Source organism: Sciurus vulgaris, assembly GCF_902686455.1.
Source record: "Sciurus vulgaris genome assembly, chromosome: 7".
In the NCBI taxonomy this organism is placed as follows: Eukaryota; Metazoa; Chordata; class Mammalia; order Rodentia; family Sciuridae; genus Sciurus; species Sciurus vulgaris.
Window position 1 is genome coordinate 30,846,926 of NC_136467.1, and position 6,476 is coordinate 30,853,401.

A 6,476-nucleotide genomic window follows, 5' to 3' on the forward strand; every position below is an offset into this window, starting at 1 on the left:
TCTCGATATGTGAAAAAAAAATTTATTTATTTAGAATTTTGTGCTCAGACTTTTCTGATACTTGCTGCCCAAAGCATTCCTAGCTGACGTAGTATGCTTATCAAATTCTTGGCTGTTTGTAAACTGAGATGAAGGAAAATACATTTCCTCAAAGAATGGAAAACTTTGAAACACATTCATTGATTTATTCGTCCATCAAATGTTTATTAAATACACACCAGATGGCTGGTCCAGTGCAGGTCTGGGCTGAAATGGTATCAAAAAGAAAATCTATAGGAAGTAACCTAAAAAACAGGAACTTTAATAGCACAGTCAAGCCTGTGAAGTGCAGGAGTATAATGATCTTGTTTTCTAGAGTTGTTGAATAAAGAGGGCTTGTATTAAGTCCAGCCTGGACCCAAACTGAGTACCACCTCAGGCTGTATGAACCAAAACATGGAGATGTTATCCTGTTTAATGCTTTGAGTTTTAGTGTGCTTCTAGAGCGCAGGATGGGTCCCCTCACTTTTAAAAGGCCATTGGAAAAAGAGATAATCTAGAATGATTGCAGTGATCTAATCTTAGGGGGCAAATGAGTATTGGGGAAGGTGGGAAGAGATCTGAAACGCACCTCTGAGTGTTTGCATATCTCTGGATGGTCCACTTGATCTCACATCAATGGACTCCACACTGAAGCTGGCAGGCTGTTTATAAAGATGTTGCACAAAGTTTTACTGACCTGAGAAGGAAATGATTTTTAAGTTCCTTTCTGCCTAAACCTCTATAATGACAGGAAATTAAATAATAACCAATCAGTGAATTAATTTATTGTACATTATTTACAATGTATTATGCCTAACCAATCTTTTCCCAATTCCAATTCTAGAAATACCTTGAATCTTTAACACGTTGTCACTGTTTTCTCCCAGGCTTTGGATCAGAGTCCTTTTCTTTTCTGGCTCTTTCTTTTCTTTCCCTCCTTATATGTGGGCACTCCTTTAGTTTAATATTCAGAATTATTTTTAGTTAGCATGTATTGATTGATACAAACGTATATCAGAGTCAGCTTTCTTTTTTGCTTTTATAAACAATTTGTGACCTCAGATTCCTACTTTTAATCTATTGTCCACAATTCATCCTTCACATCTTATGATCATTTCATCCTGTTTGAGATTGCCAGGTGAGTATTCTTAAGACTCAGTTCTTATCATTTCATTTTCCTTCCCAGAAATCCTCAATGCTTTTTGATTACTTACAGGAATTAGCTCAAACTCCTTATCCTTGCATTTACAGAATCATCCAATCCTGTCTCAATTTCCCTTTCCTGCCTTATCTCAAACTATTCTCTTAAAAAGGACCCACTCAGTTTAAAGTGATCTTCCTGATGTTTTCCTAAGCACATTTCATCTCTTATCAAGAGCCTTTAGCATTTTTTCTGTCTCCACTTCCCCCCATCATTCCTGAACATCATAAAAATCCTTGTCATTTTGCCTGATGCAGTTCTGTAAAACCCTCTCTGGCCCCCCCAGCTTGGAATACAAATTCTCAAAATAGTTAATGTCCATATGCTCACAGTCATACTTTATTTGCTGACTGGAATGATCACTGGCTTTTTATAGTTGCTATATTCTTTGTATATTTTCCTGTTGAGTCTCTGAAGCAAGAGGCCAGGAGCATGTCTTACATCCTCCACCAAGCCTTCAGTATGTAAAGCACCCTGTTTAGTAGCATTCAAGAAGTGCATGATTTCTCCCTGTGACTGAATTCTAGAGCTGGAAGGAGACTAGGAGGTCTGGTGGATTGACAAAGAGGTTAATTGATTAATAGCATCTGAACAAAAGGACACCAGACCCGTGAGCCTAGCTATGTAATCTAAATGACATTTGGACTAAGTGCTTTTATTAGTACATACCATTGAGACTGATTCATGAAGATGTACAGCAGGAATGAAGTATGGTGTAGAAGTCAATCTAAAATATGGCTAAAATTAACCTGTGGGAAAATCTTTCCACTGTTTCGTGGACCTGTCAAAGTGTAAAAGCTCAGCTTCTGATGAAGACTAATGCTCCTGATTCCATTCTCAGACCTCAGACTGGTCATCACTTACCACGAGTAGCATCAACTCATCCCAGCAGGTGGCGCTGCTTCTCTGCAGAATTATTCTGGAAGGTCACCAACGTTTCTGGCTTTGCTCCTGCGAAGGCTTGACCCAGAAAACAACTTCAATCTTTTATGCCAGGGGAAATAGGACATTTGTTACATATTCCTTGATAGACAAGCATTTCAAAAAGCCATTTTTTTTTCTACTTTTATTTTAACCTTTCTGACCTTGGGAGACTGTTCTTTCTAGTACTCCTGAGCTCTTCCTCACACCAAGGGTGTCTTTCAGATGTTATCATCTGAGAGGTCCTGGTTAGGCATCTGTTCCTGCCTCACCCACTTTTTGTAGGTGAGACTCTGACAGACCGGATCCCTTGTCAAGGTCATTCATAAAGTCAAAGGCAGAGCTGGGTCTAACTCCAATTGCCTTCTCTGTCCTATCCTGTCTTGGCCTTGACCTTGCCACTTAGAATCAGGTCTGGGTGCTGCTAACTGTGATGTGACAAAAACCAACATCGGTCTCAATCTGAGAAAAGGTCAGGAGAAGTCCTCAGATAGGAGAGCGTTGTGGCCACCATTTATGTGTGTAGAATGGAGATTTTGTAGAATTATTTTTGTCTCATTCTCTTTTGCAGCATCTGATCCATATAAGACCTCAACAAGTATTTATTGAATGAATGAAAGATGGAATGAAATAAAGAAAGGAAGGAACAAAGGAAAGGGAAGTTATGGGTTGAATTGTGTTCTGTCCCCACAACTCCAACTCCATTCATATGTTGAGATACAATCCCCCAGTGTTTCAGAATGTGCTAGGACCTTTAAAGAGATGATTAAGTTAAAATGAGACTGTTAGGGTGTGCCCTAATCCAATCTGACTGGTGCCCTTACAAGAAGAGGAGATTAGGACACAGAGAGACATCGGGTATGTGTGCAGAATGTCCACTGTAAGAGAAGGTGGGAAAGGATGGATGCACTTGGAGGGGCCCCAGAAGAAACCAACCTGGCCAACACCTTGATCTGTGGCTTTCAGCCTCTCAAACTGTGAGAAAGTAAAAGTCTGCTATTTAAACTACTTAGTCTGCAGTATTTTGTTTTGATAGCCTGAGCAAATTAATACTGGAGAGAAGAAAGAAAGGAAGGAGAAATAGAAGGGAAAGAAGAGATGAAAGAAAGAAAGGAAAGAAAGGAAGAACAACAAAGAAACAAGAGAGGGAAAAGAGAGAGAGTGGCCCTAGTGACTTTATCAAACTAATTATTGGCAACATCTGGCAGATCCTGAGATAATTCAAGGTGGTTTTGAGCAGTCCTAGAAATAAGATGTAGAACACTTTCTGCCAATTGGATTGTTTTATTTGCTCTTATTTCATACTATTTTTGACTCAGGCAATAAATTACACAGTGAATTCGGTGGCTTGTGTATCTGGGTGAGGATAAATCTTCACCTGCTACTTGTGTGGAACCCGGCAGCCGCCAGCAGACATGATGCAGGAACCTGAGTTCCCTCCTCTGATATCATGAAAACCAGCCATTCAGGAGGCAGACGGAGCAGGCAAGATTTTTGGGAACAAGTCCATATTCACAGTCAGAACGTTCCAGGAAATCGAACACAGGGGTTTATTAAATTCATGTCGAGAATGAGAATTATCGTTCCAAGTGGGAAAAGTGTGAAGAGGCCGTGGCCTGGGTAGGAAGCACAGCCTCTCCTGTTTCTGACTCAAGTGTGAATTATTCACGTTGCTTCCTTGTGATATAGTTGATCCTAGAGGCAAAGCCTAAATGCCTCGAGTTGCATTTCTCTGGTTTTCCTTCAGAATCGGTGTCTCCACAGGGCACTGCTGGTGTCACCGATCTCACTCAACCTAATCACCTACCAAAAACCAAAAGTCACCTGCTTTGTGTCCCCTTCCCTCATGACCCCAGGAATTGACCAACTATATGGGTCTGAACTGAAGTGCTGAAATTCATCTTGGGGAACATATTTGATTTTTTAGACACGGGATTTCAAAAACACAATGCTTAAGTCAGGAGTTAAATCCTTTCCACCAGTGGAGCTTTCTGGCATTTTCCATGTAGTAAGGAAAGTACATTTGAATCTCTTTTGTGCAGCATTTGGGTTGCCTGCCAGTCATCCCATCTAGGCAGCAGTGTCTTCTGGTCAATGAATTAAGAAGTCACATAAGCAAATCCTTCATTTAGCAAAAACAACTGATGATTACTAGGTACCAGGCTTTATGTTATTAGGAGTAGTAGGCCGTACAGGTCTGTTCTGTGCCTTCAGGGACTGACAGGCTGCTGAGTGCTGGAAGGGGCAGCAGGTGTGGAGAGACAGGGGTGGATATCAGGGTTCTTAAAGAGGCGGACCACTGGAAATGGCAGCTGCTCAGTGCTAACAGAACGGCAGAGGGAAGACTCAAGGACAACTCCCAGACTTATTTTGGAAACCAAATGGGTAGAAAAAAATACAGCTGCAAGGGAACCCCAGAGTGTTTGCTTGTATACGAGAATGCGAGTGTTTTGGGGGATGGCTACGGTCTTTCCTGTTGAAGGGACTAATGGTTTTGAGACTAAAGAAAGGTAACCAAGAGACTTCATTAATTCCAATCACAATCTTTAACATAGTCGTCAAATTCCAATGACTAAATGGCCAGCCTTGGTTTTCTTTTCACTCCATATGAAGTCCAAGATGCATAGTTCCTACAAGAAAGCTCCATGATGAAGGCTATACAGATAAGGACCACAAGGACAGCTGAGCACACACCGAACACAAACACAAGACAACATGAAATAGAAGAAGTCTTGGGGGAAACTTCCTCAGCCATCCTCATCACCGAACATCAGCCCGTGAGCAGACCCTGTGATACTCACGTGCAGTCCCCGCGCACCTTGCAGAGGCTGGGAAATGAGCCTCACTTCCCTTACTTTGTTCTGTACAAACAAAACATTTTAGCAGGCCCTAGGACATGCCAGACTAGAGCGCTCTCAGGACAGACTGGAAGATGTCTGAGCTGTCTGTGAATGTGCTCAGAATGTCCATCCGGCTCAGTTCAGCCTTCTCTGTGCTATCCATTTAAGAAGCAGATCTTTCTTAATAGATCTAATTTTTTAAAAAAGTGAACAGGAAAACTGAGTTTTCCGTGATGACAAAGAAGCCAAACACCCAGGATTCTGCTCCCTTTTTAGCAAATAAGTCAACATATTGCTCAGAAGGAATTTATATTAACAGTGGATATTTATAGTGGAATCATATTCAGGAACAATCTCATGATTTTGAGATTTTTTTTTTTTTTTTCTATTTAAGGCAAAGGCCTTCACTGAAAAAAGCACCCTCCAGAAAAGAATTAAATAAAGTGATTCAACTGATAATTACATTGCAGGTACCAAGGCGAGTGTGTTCTATATGTAACTTTTTTTCTGAACCATAAAGCATATTTTGCTGGGATCCTGGGTGACCACCAGGCTGTCACATTTCAGGATATACTGCTGCTCACCCCAAGATAAAGGAAGACCCAGAAAAGAAATTTTAAATATCGTGATTGCTTTGTGTCATAGTCCTTTAGGGCTGCTACAACAAAATGCCTTAGATAAGGTAATTTATAAGTAATGGAAGTTGAACATTCACAGTTTTGGAGTCTGGGAAGTACAAGATCAAGGTTCCAGCAGCCTCAGAGTCTGAAGATGGCTGCTCTGTGCTCCCACGCTGGTGCCTTCCTGCTGGATCCTAACATGGTGGAGGAGAGGAAAAGCTCCCTCGAACTTCTTTTATAAAGACATGAATCCAATTGATGAGGGCTGCATGCTCATGGCTTAGCCACATTCCAAAGGCCCCAACTCAATACTACTGTATTTGGTATTAGATGTCAACATAGGAATTTTGCAGGGACATAAATATTCAGCCTATAGCATCCTGTAAGGACACATTAATAGATTAAAAATAAACATGAAGACTATAATCCCAGTAGTCTGTGAGGCTGAGGCATGAGGATCATGAGTTCAAAGCCAGCCTCATCAACTTAGCAACACCCTAAGCAACTCAATGAGACCCTGTCTCTAAATAAAATACAAAAAAGGGCTGGGAATGTGTTTCAGTGTTTAAGTGCCCCTGAGTTCAGTCCCCAGTACAAAGAAACCAAACCAAACCAAACAAAATAAAAACAACAACAAAAACCAATATAAAGATAACCAATAAATTAACAAAACTTCTGAATCATCATGACAAGTGTCTTACGGCCATTACGTGATAGAGAGACCATGTTAGTGGAGTTATTTTATTTTTCTTTATGATGGTAGAGTTTTAATCAATTACCATACGGGCCTTTTCTTTCTTTCTTTTTGTTTATTTATTTTGATTCATTGTACACAAATGGGGTACAACTTGTTTCTTTGGTTGTACATGAAGT

General features: G+C 40.6%; 1 long non-coding RNA gene across 1 annotated transcript in view; it reads left to right on the forward strand.

Moving 5' to 3' along the window:
• LOC306665533 overlaps positions 1 to 5,179 on the forward strand; it is a 23,749-nt gene extending 18,570 nt beyond the window's left edge. Inside the window, exon 2 of the long non-coding RNA XR_013765061.1 lies at positions 2,715 to 5,179. This is a non-coding gene — a long non-coding RNA (uncharacterized lncRNA). The remainder of the gene's footprint in view (positions 1 to 2,714) is intronic.
• Positions 5,180 to 6,476: the final 1,297 nt, after the last annotated feature.